Source organism: Megascapheus bottae, chromosome 22 (genome assembly GCF_031878675.1).
Source record: "Megascapheus bottae isolate mThoBot1 chromosome 22, mThoBot2.hap1, whole genome shotgun sequence".
NCBI lineage: Eukaryota > Metazoa > Chordata > Mammalia > Rodentia > Geomyidae > Megascapheus > Megascapheus bottae.
The window spans coordinates 19,671,408-19,691,698 of NC_143530.1; the positions used below are offsets into that span (position 1 = coordinate 19,671,408).

General features: G+C 38.5%; 1 long non-coding RNA gene across 1 annotated transcript in view; it reads right to left on the bottom strand.

The window, feature by feature from the left end:
• Positions 1 to 646: 646 nt before the first annotated feature.
• The window catches only part of LOC150048341 (uncharacterized), a 137,672-nt gene continuing 118,027 nt past the window's right edge, over positions 647 to 20,291 (bottom strand). Inside the window, exon 3 of the long non-coding RNA XR_016539245.1 lies at positions 647 to 749. This is a non-coding gene — a long non-coding RNA (uncharacterized LOC150048341). The remainder of the gene's footprint in view (positions 750 to 20,291) is intronic.

Genomic DNA, 20,291 nt, shown 5'->3' on the forward strand with positions numbered 1-20,291 from the left:
TCCCAGAATTAAGGTAGGAGCAAATTCTTTGCTGTACTTTTAACATGACTGTTTTGTGTCTCTCCCAAAGCATCCCTATTACCTTCACAATTGTTTCTGTTCTTCAGTGGGCTGCTTCTTGGTTTATTTATTTTCCATATGTATTATGACATTATTTTAACAACATGAATATGAACATATTTAATAGGATGCTTTTTATAACCTTAGAGGGAATTAGTTTTTCTCCCCCTTCACTGCATCTTCCTTTTCTCTCTCTCCCTCTCTCTTCCCCTCTCTCTCCCACCCTCCCTGTCCCCTTCCTTCCTCCCCCTCCCTTCTCCATTATACCCCCATGGAGTGAGGAAACAATTGAGTATTAGAGTACTTATTTAACATCTATGAAGATTTTGATTTTATCCCAGCATTTCAAGGGGAAAAAAGTCTACTTAATATGTTGTAAATTTCCTAGCTGTGCTAAATCAGAGGTTGGTGATCTGAGACTACCTAAGCAAAAAATGTGAGACCCTATTCGAAAAGTAACCAAATCAAAGGGGATGAGGGGTAAGTCAAGTGGTCTGGTATCCACCTCGCAAATCCCAAGTTCAATCTCCTACAAATGAATCTATTAAATCCTATTTACATAAAGAGTTTTACCTTTGCTTGATAATGTTCCCATTGTGTATGGGGCTGAAGATTTTGTCAGGAATTTCCAGATCAAGATTTAGATCCCCACACATAAAGGATAAACTCCCTTCTCCAGACTTTGGTACCTGTGGAAAAAAAGTCAAGGATTTATTCAAATGTTGTCGGAAGGAAGTGTGAGCTCATGTAAGCTCAGCAGCACCTCCTTATTCACATCCTGGATAAATTATCCTGGACAAATAAACAAATATTAAGATTAAGAGAGAATGTAATTTCTTCTTTCATTTCTTTGTAGAAAAGAAGTATCATATCGAGTAACAAAAAACATTCCCATTATAAATTAACAGAAAGACTTTGTCCCCTGTAAACACCAGATACACTGTACCCCAGGCTTGCCCAGGAACCTTTTAGGAACAGGGAAGAAAGTGGTGGGGTGTGCAGGACCTCAGGGATAACCATGATTAGTAAGCAGCACTTACAGTCCTTCTTCTCCTCCAGGGACAGTCTACATGTGCTAATTCCATTATGTATGGACTTGGCCTTGCCAATATGGAAACATGTTCAGATTCAGAATGTGAGCTAGAACCATTCTATTTCCTAGGTGCTTATTTCTGCTGAAGTACACATTTTTTTTCTTCAATCTTGCTTCCCTGATTTCTCCATCTTATTTATTTACATTTTGCTCTGATTTTGTCTTCATTTCTGTTATCTCTTCTGGCCAATTAAACCGTATGTCCTTCCCCCTGAGACAACAGAAAAAAATAAAAATACAAAACAAAATACATACAAAAAAAAATCCCTAAAGCAAACTTCGGGGTTGATCTGGGTTTGGGGATTAGAGAATTATCACAAAGGGTGCATAATGTTAGCATCAAAAAAATCAGTGGCATTATTTCCTTTAGTATACAAAATCAGTGACATTGATTTTACTTCTATGACCAGGAGAAAAAGAATGGCCATTCTTCCAAATGCAATTCCTCTCAGCTAGTCCCTTCAGCTGTTACTGCACATGAATTTATAAATATTGCAGAAATATAAGCAACAGCAATAATTACATATAGCAATAACAACAATATGGTATTTACTTTATTCTGATAGGATTAGTCATAAGATCTTCATAATAATCCAGTATGATAAATATCATTTTTACCTATTACCATTACCTGCATTTTATAGACAAGATGGGGACTGGAGAGGATAATTCCCCTGCTCAGTCACACACCTTTATGTGAGGAAGACCTAAGCAATCTTAACAACAGAAAATGGACTCAAAATTCCAATCATCTACGATGCTTCTCCTCACCTTCAACTTGATATTCCTTATATTGGCCCTAACAAGCTAGCACTGCTTACTTCCTCGAACTGAATGAGTTGGTAAACATACCATACCACATGTCTGGAAAAGTGCCAGAGAGCAAACGAATGAATGACATTGTCCACGGAAATGTACTCTTTGACTAAATTATATAACTGTAACCCCTCTGTTTAATGAGGATTTTTTTTAATTGAAAAAAAATCTTTGCTGTGCATGATGGCTCATGCCTGTAAACCTAGCTACACAGGAAGCTGAGATCTGAGGATCGTGGTTCAACACAAGCCCAGCCAATAAAGACCATGAGACACTTACATCCAATTAACCACCAGAAAACCAGAAGTGGTGCTGTGACTCAAGGGGTAGAGCAGTAGGCTTGAGCTGAACAGCTCAGTGACAGCGCCCTGGCCCAGAGCTCAAGCCCCACAGCGAGATATATATATATCTCCTTGTTGCATAAAATTACATAATTCACCATAGGACAATGTCATTTAAAAAACTGAAATCTAAATATCTGATTTAATGATGATAGCCTATAGGATTCTTACCAAGTAAAGTCTAGAAGTAGAATTCAGAAACTCTTCCTTTTTTACTTTGTAGAATAAAATAAGCATGGAGCATTTTTTTAAATCCCATTTGCAAGCATATGTTGTGAAATATTCAAAGAACTTCTATTTGCCTCTCACCCAAGAACCTCACTCAAGATAGACCAGGTGTTCTGTAATATTCCTTCCAGTCAAAGATCCTTTCCACTCTCCCTTTTTGTACTTAGTTGTCACCTTTCTTCACTCTCCTTCTATCTGGAACAATATCCTTGATCCTTATGACCTTCACATTATGAAAGGCTTGCAGGGCCATTATTTTGTAAAGTGACCCTGAACAGGGATTATTGATGTTTTCTCATGAGAAGATCCAAGGATTATAGGATTTTGTTCTGAAAGGATGTTGTGTTCTTCTCCATGCTTCCTATCTAGTGTGACACATGGTATCAGCCTGTTCTATCAGTGGTGACGGGATCTTTGTTTGAGTAAGGTCATCTTTCTGAGTTGCTCTGGGAGAGCTGCTGTTTTCTCTTGCAGTGAATAGATTGTGGACAGATGTTTTATGGGCATGTAAATATCCCTGTCCTCATCCACTTTTTGCTCACTGATTCTTATCACCCATTGATGTTCCTTATCTGAACTGATTACTGTGATGACTGCCTCATAGCAATCTTTCTAATGGCAGCATCCCTTCTATATATCAGATGACTTTCTATTTCACAGACCTTTCTCCTCCAGATTTGCAACTATCATTACTATTTTCATGCTGAATTATCCAAGATCCTCCAATGGATTCATGAGAATTCTCTTTCAGGATAACTATTCTGTTCTTTTGGGATTTTTTTTTTTAAATTCTTTGAGAACTGCTGCATCTTCTGGCACAACCAGAATTCCATTACTTGGCATTTACCCAATCATCCAGAAACAAGAACATACTAAATCCACTAGCACAAAGATGCTCATTGCAGCACTATTTACCATAGCAAAGATATGGAACCAACCCAGATGCCCCTCCGTTGATGATTGGATCAACAAGATGTGGTATTTATACACAATGGAATCTTATGCTGCTGTCAGAAAGAACAACATCACCCCATTTGTAAGGAAATGGAAAGACTTAAAATAATCATATTAAGTGAAGTAAGCCAGACTCAAAGGAACATAGGCTCAATGGTTTCCCTCATTTGCCATAATCAGTAGAAACCTTGGGCTCTCCTAGCAGAGATTTACGATAGAACAAAACCTAGATAGTATGACACTAAATGAAAGAACCACCAGGATATAGAAACAAAAGCCATACAATGAGTGATTGCTATCCTTAATGTACTATGTTATCTCTCATCTTTTTTGCTGTCCCTTGGTTATCTCATATTGTTCAGTATTTTACCTTGTTATCTGATATACTGTATATATGCTTATTTGGTTGCTTGAAATAGGACAGAGAAGAGGGAAAAACAAGATGAGGAGCAGGGGTTGGGAGAGGGAAAAGGGGACCAAGACATGAGAAAGAGTATCAATGTCTGTGAAGTAATGCACCTTTTATCTGGTGAATATAATGTAACCCTTTTATTAATTACAATAAAAAATATATGGGAAAAAAAGAAGTGATCGTGGAACTTCCCTGTCCAGCCCTAAAATTAGACAGTCTTTTTTTCCAAAGATCTGTGATTCCTCTTCGTGAATGTGGTGTTTAGAAATTAAGAACTAAGTGTTCTCAGATCTGCTTATATCCTTCTATTTATTGGCTCTTTCAGTGAACAGAGTTAGAAACTGAGAGTGAGCTTAAATGTGTGTCGGTATGTAATCACAGAGTTAAACTTTAACACCTTTTTCATATGTAACATTTTTGTATGTACTGAAATCTACACTTTCCCAGTGATATCTAGAATTTCAATCCACCGTACAGAGTTCATTCCCAGTGTCTCCTTGCTAATACCTCTCCTTTCTGATAGCAAGAGGGGTGACCATGTTTTCCTTCAATTAATTTGCCTTGCTGAGTCTCCTTGTTATTGGTATTTTTTTTACCAATATTAAGGAAGTAAAAAAGGAAGAAGGAAGGTGATACAGGAAGGGAGTTGTAGAAGGCAAGGAAGAGAAAGGGAAGGAGGGAGAGAGGGAAAAAGGAGGGAAAGAAGAAGAAAAGAAGTCATCCTAGATTATATTTTTAGATTGGTAAGCTATGTATAATAAAATAAATGCTAATCCAAGCCATAAAATTAAATTTATTAGCATAGAAGCTCATTCCCTTGCCAAAGTTGATGATAATATTTTCATTTATTTTCCGAATGACTTGTCATTTCTCAATACATAAAAGACACAGAATGATTCATAAATGTACCACAAAAAGAATTTTCATGTCTATACAATTGAGTACGAAACATTTTGAGGATAAGTATGCTTATCACTTTAAAAAAAAAGATTAAAAAAAAGAAGTTCTAGTATACAAATAATGCACATCTCACCATCTTCCAGAAAAGAAATGCAAAGTGGGATTTAGTAAGGTCACAGGACCTTTCAAGGTCCCAAATTTAACCAATAGTAAAACACAACTCAACATTTGGCATCTGAGGTTGTAGATTATTATATCATGTTACCTTTGAAAATGTTTTCCAAGGAACTAACATACAGTTTTTAAACCTGTCCACTGAGAGAGTACAGCTGTGGCTCAAATTGTTACAGCACTATTTACGAGTGCAAAAGCTCAGACACAGCACCTAGGCCTCGAGTTCAAGCTTCAACTAACCAAAAAAAAAAAAAAAAGGAAAAAATACTGTCCACTGAGAGACAATGTCTTCAGTCCCAGGAGACAAACTTGTAAGGACAATCCACAGCAACCTTGTTTTACATGCATAGAAGGAAACACTTCCTCTAAAAGCACATCCAAGTGGTTAACTATAAGATGGTTCACACATCCCCAAACTGCTCCTTACTGTGGTATTCTGTTGTTTCTCTATATTATCAAATTTGGTGTCAATCAACAGGAAAATGTGGACAGTAAATTAATGCATATGATGAGCACAAGAGTGAAATGTCAACAAGATGCACTGTATAGCTGCAGGCAGTTGTTTTCCTTGATGCAAGTAAAATTTTCTTTGTAAAAAGTGATGAAACACTTTTTTTTTTTTTTGCGCCAGTCGTGGCTTGAACTCAGGGGCTTGAGCACTGTCCTTGGGTTTCCTCAAGGCTAGAGATCTACCATTTGAGCCACAGCACCACTTCCAGCCTCTTTTTGTTTTCTATGTATGTAGTATCAAGGAATTGAACCTAGGTCTTCCTGCACGCTAGGCAAGCACTATACCACTAAGCCAAACTCCCGGCCCCGAAATTTTTTATAATATATTATTGCTCTGATGTCAAGTTTACCTCAAGACACATTTGACATCCTTCTTTCCTCCTCAAAGAGAAATTAAATCTCAACCCTGACTACTCCATCTGAAGACAAAATCACTTAAGCTGGAGTTGTAATACAAGGCTTTGCCATCCTATGGTGTAAATTCTCTGCCTGTACCATATTTCCCCCGTGGATGGCCTCTAACTAGTTATTTTAACTCATCTAGAAAATAGTGGATGGTACCTATTTCTCAGAGCTGGTGTGTAAGTTAGGGGGAAAAAAAGACTGGCTCATGTTCAGTGCTTGTCAGCTGATCAGAAGGCTGGGATTTGAGGATCATGGTTTGAAGTCAGCTAGCGAAGGAAAGTCTGTGAGATACTTATCTCCAGTTAAGCATCAAAAAGCTGGAAATACAGGTATGGCTCAAGTGATAGAGTACAAGTCTTCAGTACAAAAGCTCAGGGACAGAACGCAGAATCTAAGTTAAAGCCCCAGGACTGCCACTAAAGAAGAGAATGGGTAGCACTTATGATGGAGCCTAGCCTCTGTTTAATAAACGACAGTTCCCCTGTGGCCACTGCTGCCATTGCTCTCTCCATTATCAAACTCATTGTTATCCCCTCTCTAGTCCTTCATGGCATTGGCAATATGCTCTACCAGTTGAATATGAAAGCTGTTTGAAATCTGCAATGGTCAGTGTTATGGATTAAATGCGTCACTCTAAAAGCTCTTTGTTAAAATTCTAATCCACCAATGCTAGTATTCAGAAATGGGGCTGTTGAGGAAGGTAGTAAAGCTGAGGAAGGTAGATGGCTGAGTCCTCAAGAGTGGACCTCGTGAGCGGCCTTTATAAAGACAGGGACCAAAGGAGTGCACTCACTCTCTCTCTCTGCCTCTCTCTCTCTCTGTCTCTCTGTCTCTCTCTCTGCCTCTCTCTCTCTCTGTCTCTCTGTCTCTCTCTCTCTGTCTCTCTCTCTCTGTCTCTCTCTCTCTGTCTCTCTCTCTCTGTCTGTCTCTCTCTCTCTCTCTCTCTCTCTCTCTCTCTCTCTCTCTCTCTCTCTCTCTCTCTCTCTCTCTCTCTCTCTCTCTCTCTCTCTCTCTCTCTCCTATCACATTAGGATACAAGAAACAGGTATTCAGTAACCCAAAAGAAGACTCTCATCAGGGCTGGACTACACCAACACTCTGGTCTCAGACTTTCAGGCTCTAGAAATGTCAGAAATCAATAGTCTAGCTTCAGAGCCAACTCAGCCATAAATAAAACAGAATCCATTTAAGATTTGCAAGATGTATCTAGGCCACCCTTAAATGACTTCATTGTTTTCTCAGGATTCTACCTCACACAATTTTCAATTTTTAGCAATACCTTTCCCACACCACATTGGATATGATCGATTTACTCTTGGATATAAGAGAAAAATGTTATAAAATATGTCATTTTGATACTTTATCTCCAAGAGGTTAATTAATAGAGTAGAACCTTAAGAGAAAGAACTAAGAAAATACATTAATTGTGTAGAAGGAGAAAACAGTAAAACTCATAAAGGATATATAATAAATTAGTAACGTATCCTATGAGCTGGCCAAAAATGGTGGATCTCTTTGTAAAGTATCAACTGCTAGCAAACTAAGTTGTGCTTTGTAACTTAAAACTTTCTTAGCCAGTCCCAGACTTGAACTCAGGACCTGAGCACTCTCTTTGGGCTTTCTCCAGGCCAGAGCCACCAGCACCACTTCTGGTTTTTCTCTAGGTATATGGTACCAAGGAATGGAATCCAGGTCTTTGTGCAAGCTAGGCAAGCACTCTACCACCAGGCCAAACTCCAGGCCACAAAATGGTGGACCTCTTTGTAAAGTATCAACTGCTGGCAAACTAAGTTGTGCTTTGTAACTTAAAACTTAACTTTAAAAAAATTATTTTTATTTCCTTGAGAGAGAATGTGCGTGTGTGTGTGTGTGTGTGTGTGTGTGTGTGTGTGTGTGTGTGTCACTCAGTAAAATGCCAGGTGCACTGTGGTTTTCTCTCATATTAAAAAAAAAAGCAAGCAAGAAAGAAAAAGGAAACTATTGTCACTCAAGGGCTTCAGTCTAGCCTGTCAAGCAGGAATTAAAATCTCTTTAAAAAGCAGCTTTGCATGGTTCATATGTCATGCTGGCATGAGCAGGATCAGCTTACAGAAGGGGCCAGAGATAAGGTACCTCAAGGAGGCTGGAAGGAAACAGCCCCCAGAAAAATGGCTGCCTTTTTCATGTCACCCCACTCTCCTTATTCCCTTTCACTTCTTCGTAAGAATTTGTATAATGTGAATTTTTAGAGTCAATTTTTTCTCTTTATTAATGACTATGCTACATTCTGAAATTGACTCTTCAGGAACAAGCATCTACCTCCAATTTTTAAAGATGAGTTTCAGAGAAGGAAAGATGCGAGGGAGAGAGAGAGGGAGGGAGAGAGAGAGGGAAAAGAAAGGGAAAGAAAAAGAAACAAACAAAAACAAATTATTTTATTCCACTACTAGGCCTTTGATTTTATTAGTCTAAATATACAAAGCTTGGAGAGTAAAGACTTTGGGGTTTATTTTAAAAGAATGCATCAAATATTAGCTGAAAATTGGTTGTAAATGGGGCCACTTAAGCCTCCAGGGAAAGGAATTGCTGGGCCTGGGATTAAAATTGCAGGAAGCCAAAAAGAAAATTGAGGACAAGGAAATGATGACTGATGGGTTTGGTGCTATTATCTCTGAGAATACTAAGGACATTAAGGCTTTGGGAAAAAAATTACATGAGTGACCTTGAGAATAAATTCAGACTGAGAAAGCAGCTTGGTGGAGCTTCCTGTAGGCACAGGAAGTGGAGTGGGCTGAATTTTTCATTTCCAAATGGAAGATGAAGACATTTCAGATAAGCAGTTTTGAATTCCTTTGAGCATTTGGAGCTGAAAGCTCACAGCCAAAAGAACCTACATCATGCAGAATGCTGGGGTTAAAGACCAGAAACTAAAAAATACCCTTACAGGATTGAATGACCTCAGGACATTGAAGACTACAGGTTACAACTCAACTCTATCTAGAGTGCCTTTCCAATTTTGTGGGGAGGGGGCTTTATCTTCTAATTTTCATGGTATTCAGGAAGCAGGAGAGCCACTATCAACACCAACTTAAACTTCCCAAAACTACTTCAAAATAGGAATAGATGTGGAAACTACAGATGAGGCCCAGAGGCTGGATGGAGTTCAATGCAATTTGCGTGTTGTTGTTCTTTACTTCAACTTCCTGGAACATGGATTTGTTTATAGATTTTTTTAGAGTACTACTTTTTAATTGGTTGATTTCAGGATGCCTTATTAAACTTAAAATTTACCAAAGGTTCCAACAAACTTTGGTTTATGAAATTTATATTGAATACTTATGTTTCAAATGAACAATTTTAGATCTCTAAAAAGTGCTATTAACATAAATAATTTTAAATAATAATAATATCACATGTTTTTCTATAAATAATGATTAAATTTATCCAAAACATTTATTGATAAGTATAGTATTGTTTTATATTATGTCTAGCTTTATAGAGTAGGAATGCAGTCTCCTATTTGCTTTATTTATATGCTGTGTTATCTTATTTCTTTGAAGTATATGAAGAAAACTTCCTCTCACACACCAATGCTGTTACAAATGGAGAAATCATGTAATGGCCTGTCCAAATAACTGTGAACATCCTTTGAAATTACATCAAAATTCAAAAACTGGTAGTTTCCTATAGTTTCCAATCAGTAAGTTTATTATTTCTCACAGATTAAAATTCATGGATCTACCTAGTAGGCTTAATAAGTCATTTATCTACAGATGATTAGGTTACATCCGATCACTGATCATTTAAAAATATGTATTCCCTGAGTTATACACAAATTTGAATTGTAAGAAGTTTTGTGGCAAAAATGATGAAAAGGACCAAGGACACCTATTATTATGAAAACATATGACCTTCAAGTTTGATTGAAAAGGTCAGAGACCCTAGTGGTCCATGAATCAAGCTGTATGAACTACTGCTCAGGCCATGACAAACCCAGAAAACAGTTGCCAGGTCACTAAAAAAAAAGCACACAAGGAAGATAAGAGTTATATCTAATTTCAAAGCTTTCTGCTAGAAACTAGAAAGCCACAGGTGTTCATGCTCTCCTCTAAAACAGAAATACTACACTTGAAGCATTATTAGGCACCCAAAGGATACCAAGATCTGAAAAGTTTTTCATGAAGGACCCAGATTCATTTATTGGTCAAGCATCTAACTCTAGCAGAATCATTACACTTTCACTGTTAAATTAAACCTAGGGCAGGGACTTTGTCTTGTTCTATATCATGTGCCTAGCACTAATACCTTAAGTCAGATCATGGCATTCATTCATTCATTCATTCATTCATTCATTTATTTATTGCTAGCTTGAACTCAAGGCCTGGGCATTCTCTTTGAGCTTTGTCAAAGTAAGAGTTCTACCACTTGAGCCACAGTACCACTTCCAGCTTTTTCTATGTATTTGGTACTGAGGAGTCAAACTCTGGTCTTCATGCATGCTAAGGCAAGCACTCTACCATTAGGCCAAACTCCCAACCATGAGTTTTTATTTTTAACAGGAGATATGAGTCTCACATACATTACTGCCTGGACTGGCTTTGAACCTCCACCCTCAGATCCTAGCCTCCTAAGTAGCTAGAATTCTAGGCATGAGCTACTAGCACCCAGCTCACAATTGTACTTTTAGTGAAAACTGCTCTTTAAAATTTGAGATCTAGGCTGGGAGTTTGGCCTTGCGGTAAGAGTACTTGCCTAGTGTGCAAGAAGTCCCGGGTTCATTTCCTCGGTACCACATACATAGAAAAAGCCAGAAATGGTGTTATGGTTTAAGTGGTAGAGCTCTAGCCTTGAGAAACTCCAACTACAGTGCTCAGACCGTAGTTCAAGCCCCAGAACTGACAAAAAAGTCAAAATTTGAGATCTAAAAGGAAGTACCTTATAAATGTAAAATAAACGTAAAAGCATGAAGTTGAATCCCGTGTATCAGTAAATTATGACTGCAATGTCTGATACACCTTTTCACTGTCTTTAAAAGATCAAAATTCTGATGAAGACTGGACAAGAAATGATACTGACTTTAATATTTCACTTCTAACGATGCATGTATAATTCGTACATGTGTACATCAGTTTAGTTTCATAAATAAGTTTCCACTGCACATCCTCAAAGCTGTAGAAGTGCTCCCACTAGTTCACTATGTTCTCACAGACAATGGGATGTGGTTGGCTTTAACCATGACCACATATTTCACAAGTTCCAATCATTTGGACTCCATAGGTTAATTTCTTTTTATCATCCTGCTCTGTGAGAGCAAGTGTGCTTCTGTGGTAGAGAGAAGTGACTGTTTGTGCAATGGAATTGATTATCTGTTCAAGATGGCTTATGCTGCCGGACTATAAAAAATTGCAGGTGGCTTTGTTGACTAGGGAGCTATCAGTCATCCTGAACTATTGACACATTTTTATGTACTGTAGTCTCAAATCACTCACCAAGGTTACTTATTCATCCATGAAATCTAAAATTTGGAGTCCTACCTAAGGGAAAAGGAAGGATTTAACCTGAAAAGTCAACTTTTCCTCATCTTATAACAACATCACATTTTAAACCTAGATGGAAGGAAAGGGCTAAAACTCCCTAAGCTCTCATTCCCAGGGTATTGCTAGGGCCTTGCTATCACCTCCCTTCATGTGATAACAGAAAGAGCTATGATTCCCTGAGATGGAGGAAAGCTACTTAAAATCTTTGCAGAGCTTTGATTTACAATTGCTCATGAGCTAATAAAAAAATAAGAGTGAATACTTTTTTTTTCCTGTAGTATGCTGCCTTGTCACTGCACAAAATTGCAGATAAAATCAATTCCAGCCTGGTCCCAGGAGCTTAAATACTATTAAGCACATGCTAATACTTCTGCATTAGAAGAGATAGTCAAATGACACAGAACACCGCAAAGGCAAATCTCCTTCCCGAAAGGATTTTTTTTCTTACATTTTGCAATTGTGACTGTGTGATTTTCCTACAACAAGGCAAACCTTTGAAAAAGGCTTTCCTGCTTGCTAATGACCATGGGGCCATAATTTTTAAGTGCCTAATGCTGTTTTTCAAATGAGACAGGAAATTGTTTTCATTGGCCTTTCTTTTCTAATATAAAAATCCTGAACCTGGCTCTGAATTAAGGAATTTTGTTACACCTTTATTCATGGCTCCTCTCTTTAGTTCCAAGTTCTTTGCAACCACAGATAGATAAGACAGACAGACAGACAGATAGATACATACATACATACATACAGTATATATACATCGAGCTCTGTATATACATCTATATATACATCTATATGCATATATTGCATATAGAGAAGATTATATATAACATGTATTTCTAAAACCAGTAGTCATTCCCTAGAACTCTGTAACATTCAACCTTACAAAGCAAAAGAATTATTCCATGTCTCTCTCATCTATCATCCAATGTTTGAGTATTTTATAGTTTGTCAGAACTTTACCAAGCAAAACCCTTACCAATTATATTTCTCAGAAGAAATAAAATTAGTGTAGAGATTAGAAGATCCCATTGATAATATTACTGAATAGCATGTCTTATTAACTTATGTTTTCTTGATTATTACTATACTATTTCACAGCAATTATGGGCTGACTACTGTCCAATGGAATATTGAGATATAAAAAATACTGGAATCAGATTTCAGGTATTTTTGGTAAAAGAGAATCCTTGACAATAAAGATCAATTATGGCTGATTCCCATTGTGTGCTGCTATAAACTTGGTTCATTTCTATGATTATTATTCCTATGATTTCTCATGATATTCATTCATATATTCAGCACACAACACACGACAGACATTGCATTTGATATGATAATAAAAGATTAAAGACATCATAATCCTTGTACTCAAAAAGATCAGTGTCATTCTAAGTCTGAATATTCAAAAAAATTTTTAGATAAATAGAGAAAAGTGGAAAGAGGGAGAGAGAATTGAAAAAAGGGAAAAATAAAGGGGGAATTGCAGTATGCATTAGGAAATCTACATTTAAAAGAAAGCTGATAAGAGTAAGCAGTGAGAGAAGGTGCCCAGGAAGCATGGCTAAGAATAGGTTTCAGAATGGAATCTGGAATGGAATGGAAGGACTCAGCTGGTGAGTTAAGAAGGACCAGAAGTTCAGAGACAAGAAAGAGAAGGTAGGACAGTGTTTGTCCCTAGGCTTGGAACTTACTTTAAAACATTTCTCCTACTTTCCCTTTTCATATCTTCCTGCCTACCAAGTCCTGACCTTTCCAACTTTGAAATCTCAAATCCACCTATCTTTCCATTTCCTGCTGGTTCCACTTTAGTGAAAGAGCTTTCTTACACACAGTACACCATGAAAAGAGGTCTCAGTCATTCCCTGGGTCCTTCTCTCTGACTCCCCACAACCACCCATGACACTGTGCCCTTTACTTTACTGCATACCTTCCACAACTGTTATTTTGCCTGGCCAGTGATATTCAGGTTAGAATTCTAAAGTATGTGTTCAGCCTCGGTCCTAGAACCTTTAAATGTACATCCACCTCAATCAACTTTATGCTTCACCACTTCACTCCATTAAGGTTGTGGCTTCACTTCCTGACAAATGGACAAGGCTATAAACCAGGGACCATTAGAGTAATTATCTTACAGGGTAAAAAATTAAGTAGAGATGGAGGTGCACACAGCACACAGTACTTGGCACCCAGTTAGCCCTCAGGGGAGGAGATAAAAGTGAAGAAGAGGGGAAGGGTAGGAGAAGGAGAAGGAGGAAGACAAAAGAGGAAGGGAGAACCAATAGCTAATTTTACTTGCAGTTTCAATCAGTCACAATTTCAACCCAACCAGACAGTCCTTTTTAGTCAAGAATATCTTTTCTTTTCTGGAAGCACAACAAGACTAATTTCTTCTATTCCTCATTAACCCTGGTTTAAAAGAAATTACTTCAGGGGGTGGGGCAGGGAAAGGGGGACAAAATCATGAGAAGGGTTATCAAGGTTCTAGAAGTTATGCACCCACTACCTGATAAATGTAACTGTAACCCCTCTATACATTACCCCAACAATAAAATGCAATAAAAAAGAAATGAATTCCCCTCCTAAAAGGAATAATACCTTCCCTGAGTTTACCTAAGCAAATCAATTACTCCCTTCCCAGTCTGTAACTCATCACTCACCATATCCTAGAATTTAAATTCTACTCTTATTTTTTTTATGGTAATGAGGTTTGAACTTATGGCCTCCTGTATGTTCGGTAGGCACTCTCACTGGAGCCACACTCCTAATCCTTTTTACTTTTAGGCTATTTTTCAATTAATGTCTTACATTTTTGCACAGGACCAGACTTGGATAAGCAATCTTACTATCTACGATCTCCTGTGTAACTAAGATAAGAGTTACATATTACCATACCCAACTTATTGGTTAAGATGACTCTCACTAGTATTTGTGAGACCCACAATGGTCTCAAACTACAATCCTTCAGATTTCTACCTCCTGAATAGTTGAAATTACAGGTATAAACCAGTGTACCTGGCTTTTAAATTCAAATATTTTAAGTTGCTCTCAAATGGCTTTCTCTCTCTCTCTCATTTTTTTTTGCCAGTTGTGGGGCTTACACTCAGGGCCTGGGCACTGTCCTTGGACGCTTTTTGCTCAAGGCTAGCACTCTACGACTTGCGACACAATGCCATTTCCAGCTATTTCTGTGTATGTGGTACCAAGGAATAGAACCCAGGGCTTTGTGCATACAAGATGAACAGTCTATCACTAGGCTATGTCTTAGTCCCTCAAATAGTTTTCTCTTATCCACATTTCCCAGAACAGTCATTTCCCTGTCCAGAGACAAACTAAGACAGACACAAATTATGCATGGGATAAAATTAAAGATAAGCCCCCTTGAAGAATTTTATTTGTAAAGTTTGACATTACCTGGCTGTTGGAAAATTAAATGCAATAATATAACTGAAATGTATAAACTCTGAGTGAAAACATATGAAATGGCATTGAGGCATTTTTCATTAGGATAATAGAAACATTCTTCTAATAGGTTGTTCAAGAATTTCTGATAAACAAAGGTTCAAGATGGCAACAAGGTAGACAGGTGACAGATAAGGTGTCACTTGAGATCACTGGAGCACAACATTGAAGAATCACAATACAAATGATTAAAACAGCTTTTTAAAACAGCTTTTCAAAAGAACTTCAACTTCCACATAATGGACTACATGATATCATACCAACCTGCTCCCAAAAGAACTAAAATAAATCAGAAAGAAACATTTGATTAAAACAGCCAGTGCTAACAGGCATCAGAGAACTATCAAGGCTCAGTTACTTGAGATTTTTCTACTATGGAGAGCAGACATTTGACCTGTCTTTAACCCATCTGCCAATTCCACTGCAGAATGATGAAAAAGAAGTTAAGCAAGGTTTATTTCCGTCACTTAGGGATGCGCAGTCAAAAATTAGAGTTCATGGCCTGCTAAGATAAAGTGGCCCTGGAAACTTCTACACTTTGAGCTGGGGTTTCCAAGGCTAAATCATAGAAAGGAAGTGAGCATAAATGAGAAACTGGCCAGGTATCCTGAAGACTAGGCCTTCAAAGGTCAGTTTAGTGCCAGCATAATTCAAGGTGTTTTATCTTCCAAACAATAAATAAGTCCCTTAAAAGAGGAAAACAACAAAATATAGTAACAAGTATTAACCTTGTGCCCAGCATTCATTAGAAATAATCATGCTTCTAGAAGTAAGAAGTCACCAAAAATCAAAGAGAAAATTCAGAAGCAGTATACCTAGACCTTCAGGGAACTGAGTTATTATAGATTGCAGTAGGAAACTTTAGAACAACTGTGACTAAATAAGCTTAAGAAGTCAAGAATTTAACTGCAAGCTAAATAAAATCTGTATAAAATGAGCTGAAAGTAGCATGTTACATAATTTAACATATAGTCACTGGAAAGAAAATATTCAAAACTGGGTCTAAGTACACATTCTACAGAGCTGAAGAGATAAAAGTGAAGTGATGACATATCTGGAGTGAAGCATGTGAATAGAAAACAGGTCAGTACACATTATCATATACATATATGATATGGAATCCCAGAAGAAAAAAAGTAGACGAGATGAAGGCAATCTCTGAAGAGATCATGATGGAGAATTTGCCTAAACGGCTGAAGAAAAAAAATAAAGCCAGACTCAAGATGTGCTAAAATCGTGACTAAGAATATTAAATGGTTTAATCTTCAACTTTGTCCATCCATCAATATCCAACATTTAAGCACTATCTCATTCTCGAAATACACAATGCACCTTGAGATTGCCTTCATTCAATTCATTGAACAAATGCTTTTAGTCAAGAAACAAAGCGGAGGGGCTGGGAATATGACTTAGTGGTAGAGTGCTTTGCCTAGCATGCATGAAGCCCTAGGTTCCATTCCTCAGTTCCACATAAACAGAAAAAACTGCAAGTGATGCTGTGGCTCAAGTAGTAGAGCACTAGCTAGCCTTGACATAGAGAGACTCAGGGACAGAGCCCAGGTTCTGAGTTCAAGTTCCAGGACTGGCAAACCAAAAAGGGAAAAAGAAAGGAAAGGGAAAGAAAGAAACTTGAACAGTGAAGGCAGCCTCGGTCTATAGGGAAAAGCAGATATCATTCTAATAATTAAGGAAATCATGCAAAAGACAGCTGTGGTACTTTCTCTAAAGGAGAGATACTTGATGAACGAGTCATGTGATCAAAGGGATTTGACCTACATATGCCAAGCTTGGAAGAGAAACAATGGAACTTTGGTTCTACTGGACTGAACCAGGTATGAAGAATGGGAGGCAATTTCCAGACCTAGGGCTCACTGTTAAGAGAAGGTAGGTAAGTAAGAATATGGAAAACAGTAAGTGAGAATATGGAAAGGCCCTGGAATAAGAGGAGACTAGAGACTCAGGGAAGTCAAAGATAACTAAGAATATATAGCCCAGGCACCCACGGCTCACGCCTGTAATCCTAGCTACTCAGGAGGCTGAGAACTGAGGATCATATTTGAAAGACAGCTGAGGGAAAAGAGGGAGGGGAAGGAAAGTCTGTGAGACTCTTATCTACAACTAAAATCACAGGGGAAAAAAGCCAGAAGTAGCACTGTGGGACAAGTGGTAGAATGGTAGCCTTGAGCAAACAGAGCTCAGGGACAGTGCCCAGGCCCAGAGTTCAAGCCTCAGGAACAGGAAAAAAAAATGTGCAGACAGTGGGTTGCCATGGAGCTAGTATATAAAAGAAGGCAGAAGATGATGATATCCTTTGCTTTCAAAATCTTTCCTCTCCCTTCGCCTCCTGCTCAAATGTAAGTTCCTCTGTGGAACTGTTCTGTTTTCACTGTAAATTGATACCCTCATCCCATTATGGCACTTTGTCTCTCCTTCTGTTAGCACTTAGCTCACTGTATTGCAATTATCTGTTTATACATCTGTCTCCCTCACTAGACGGAGATTTCTGTGGAGGACAGGAGCAATAAAGTAATATCTTTGTATCTCTCCACATACAAGCATAAACATATTTAGAATGCTCCCAAAGTGTTTATATGAGTGCAGTTGGACAATTTGACCACGCTACACACACCCAGACATAAATATTTTACCTTGGGAATGCATTACCTACTTTGTGAGCTGTCTACATTTTTTATAAAGACTCAGCTGTAAAAGGATAAACTTTTTAGAAAGTCCCTTGCTTTCTCCCCCACTCCAAACCTTAATGAATCATAAGGTGTTATTTACTTCACCCTCAGAACCATCTGCCCAGACTTTGTTCGCACAACGTAATTCATTTTATAAATATCTCGCCATTATCTCAAAGTCTCTGCATGCTTTGAAAGGTGTTATTTTGGAAACAAGTCCTGGCCCATCCTAGGGAAATTCCCAAACTAGCATTGTAATTGCTAAGTATAGCCACAGAAGTATTGAAAGACTAGAGAGGAAACAGCAGTCTCCTGGGTTGCTCTGGATATGTAGAATTCTGGACAGCCCAGCAGAGCCCAGCTCCACACACCCCTGTCCTATCTAGGCTGCAGTCACTGGCCTTGCTGAAGCTACAGGTAAGTGATTCTAGACACCAGTGAGCAGAGCCAGGACTCAGTTTCCCCGCTTCTGAACAGCGACCTCCTGAAGTACAGCTGCTGCATGCCTGCATGTGCCTGGTCAATGGTAGCAAAAAGGACCACTGGATCCAGAAAAGCTTGTTTGCTAGTCTTTTGGCTGAGATTTTCCACCACCATGGAGTCACAGCCTGGGCAATTTCCATACATGGTGTCAGCAACACCATAGTAGAGTCTCCTCCCCCACGTCCAAATGCAAGGCCACCATTTCAAGGAGAAGAGAGAGAGAGAGAGAAAAAAAAAAAAGAATGAAATCAAGATTAGAGTATTCCTAGTGCAACCTAATCCTCAGGCTCTCTGGCTACTTGATCCAGGCTTGTCAGACAGGACTCCCCCCATCCCAGGCCTATCTATACCTGCTGACTTTATAGGATTACAGTCCAGGGAAGAGCAGTGGTCCAGTGGTAATTTAAAACCCTGCCTCCCAGAGCTATTTGTGAATACAAGCAGATGTGTGTGCTTATCATTCCCAGCCTGCCAGCCATACTCCTGGAGCCCTTAGAGGACCATGGCCCTGAGAATGGCACTGTTCTCCATTTCCTCCTTTGCCTCCTCTGGGCTGTGAAGGGCAGGATGTGGGTTGCCTGGGAAAGGAGCCCTTCACCAGCCCAGTCATAAGGCTGTCCTTTGATCTCTTCCCATCAGACTGCTCTGTGTGTGTGTGTGTGTGTGTGTGTGTGTGTGTGTGTGTGTGTGTATCTGACACACACAGAAGTTAGTACTTTATTACAGATTTCCTGCCTTTATCTCTATTAATTATAAAAATCTCCTGGGAAGAAGGAAAAGGTTCTATGAAATGCCAAGTGAAGGGGCAGAAGTCATCAAGAAAAGCCAGGCCAGGTTCTGAGATGGGAGAGTGAGAACCACCTTCTGTTGCCTCCATATTCTCTCTGATTCACTGCTCATGGTAGCAGCTGCCTTTGGGATGTGCTTACAGTTCCACGTGATGCCATCTGATTCCCTCTCATTCCCAGAGGCCTCTGAAAATGCATTTCCTTCTTCCCCATCTAAGGAAAACAATGTTGTTAGTGTCTTAGACCATGCTTGCTGCTGTAACAACAAACTACTTTCTACTGGGTGCTTTATAAATTTACAAGAAACTAAAAAGGTTCTCTACTATTCTATTCTAAAGGGTGAGAAGTCTAAGAGCAAGGAGCTAGATGTGAAGGCTGGGAGAACTCACATTCCACTCCACAAGACCCCTCACAGGGTCAGAGAGAGCGGAACAAAGCAGATTCTTCAGAAAGTTGTTAGCTCCAGGCTTTATCTTGTGGGATTGTTTTTAATGTACTATGTTATTTCTCTTCTCCTTTGTTGCCTTTGGATAATCTCATATTGTCCTTGTATCTGACTTTGCTACCTGGCATATTGTATATATGTTATTTGATTATTTGAAATAGGAAAAGGAAGGGGGAAAAACAAGATGATTGGGAGGGGGTGGGGGAGAAAATCGGGACAAAAACATGAGAAAGGATATCAATGTATGAGAAGCACCTACTCTCTGGCCAATGTAACTGTAACCCCTCTATACATTCCCCCACCAAAAAAAAAAAGGTGTCAGCTCCATTTCTGAAGTCAGAGTCCTCATGATGAACCACTTTCCAAAGGCCCCATCTCTTAATTCAATCACATGGAGATTCAATTGTATCACGAGACTTTTGGAGCAACTCATTCAGACATCACTCAGGGACAAGTCAGAATAAGGCACTCTCCTTCCCTGTACCCTTTTCTACCTGATCTCATCTTCATCTCCTTTAAATATGTGACCCTTCTCATTCTCTTCTTGTGTTCTCTATATATACCTTATTTACAGCATTAACGACCCTTCATTGAAACATAACAGTCACAGCCCAAAAGCATTTAAACACCTAGAAAGTAGGAATTAAGATTTATTACTTCCCTAGTTTCTCTGACTTTATTTAGCACAATATCAAAGCATACAACAGATGCTCAGTAAAATGAGAAGGAAAGAGAATTTCCAGTAAATTAGTTATAAACATGAAGCCTCAAGTCACAAATGCAAATTTTTTCCATTGGTTTATTTCCAGTACTGATGAATTTATGTAACAAGTGAACAAATATTTATTTAACATCTATATTATAAGCTAGGATGCTTGTAGTAAGCAAATAGGAACTTATAAACCCCATTTGCTCCCAAAGCTTCTGACTTCTCCCCTTAAACTAACATACCCTGCTGTAGTGAACAATTTCTGAATGTCTGTATTCTCCAGCTTTAAAGTAAAATTAACCCTCCTACAC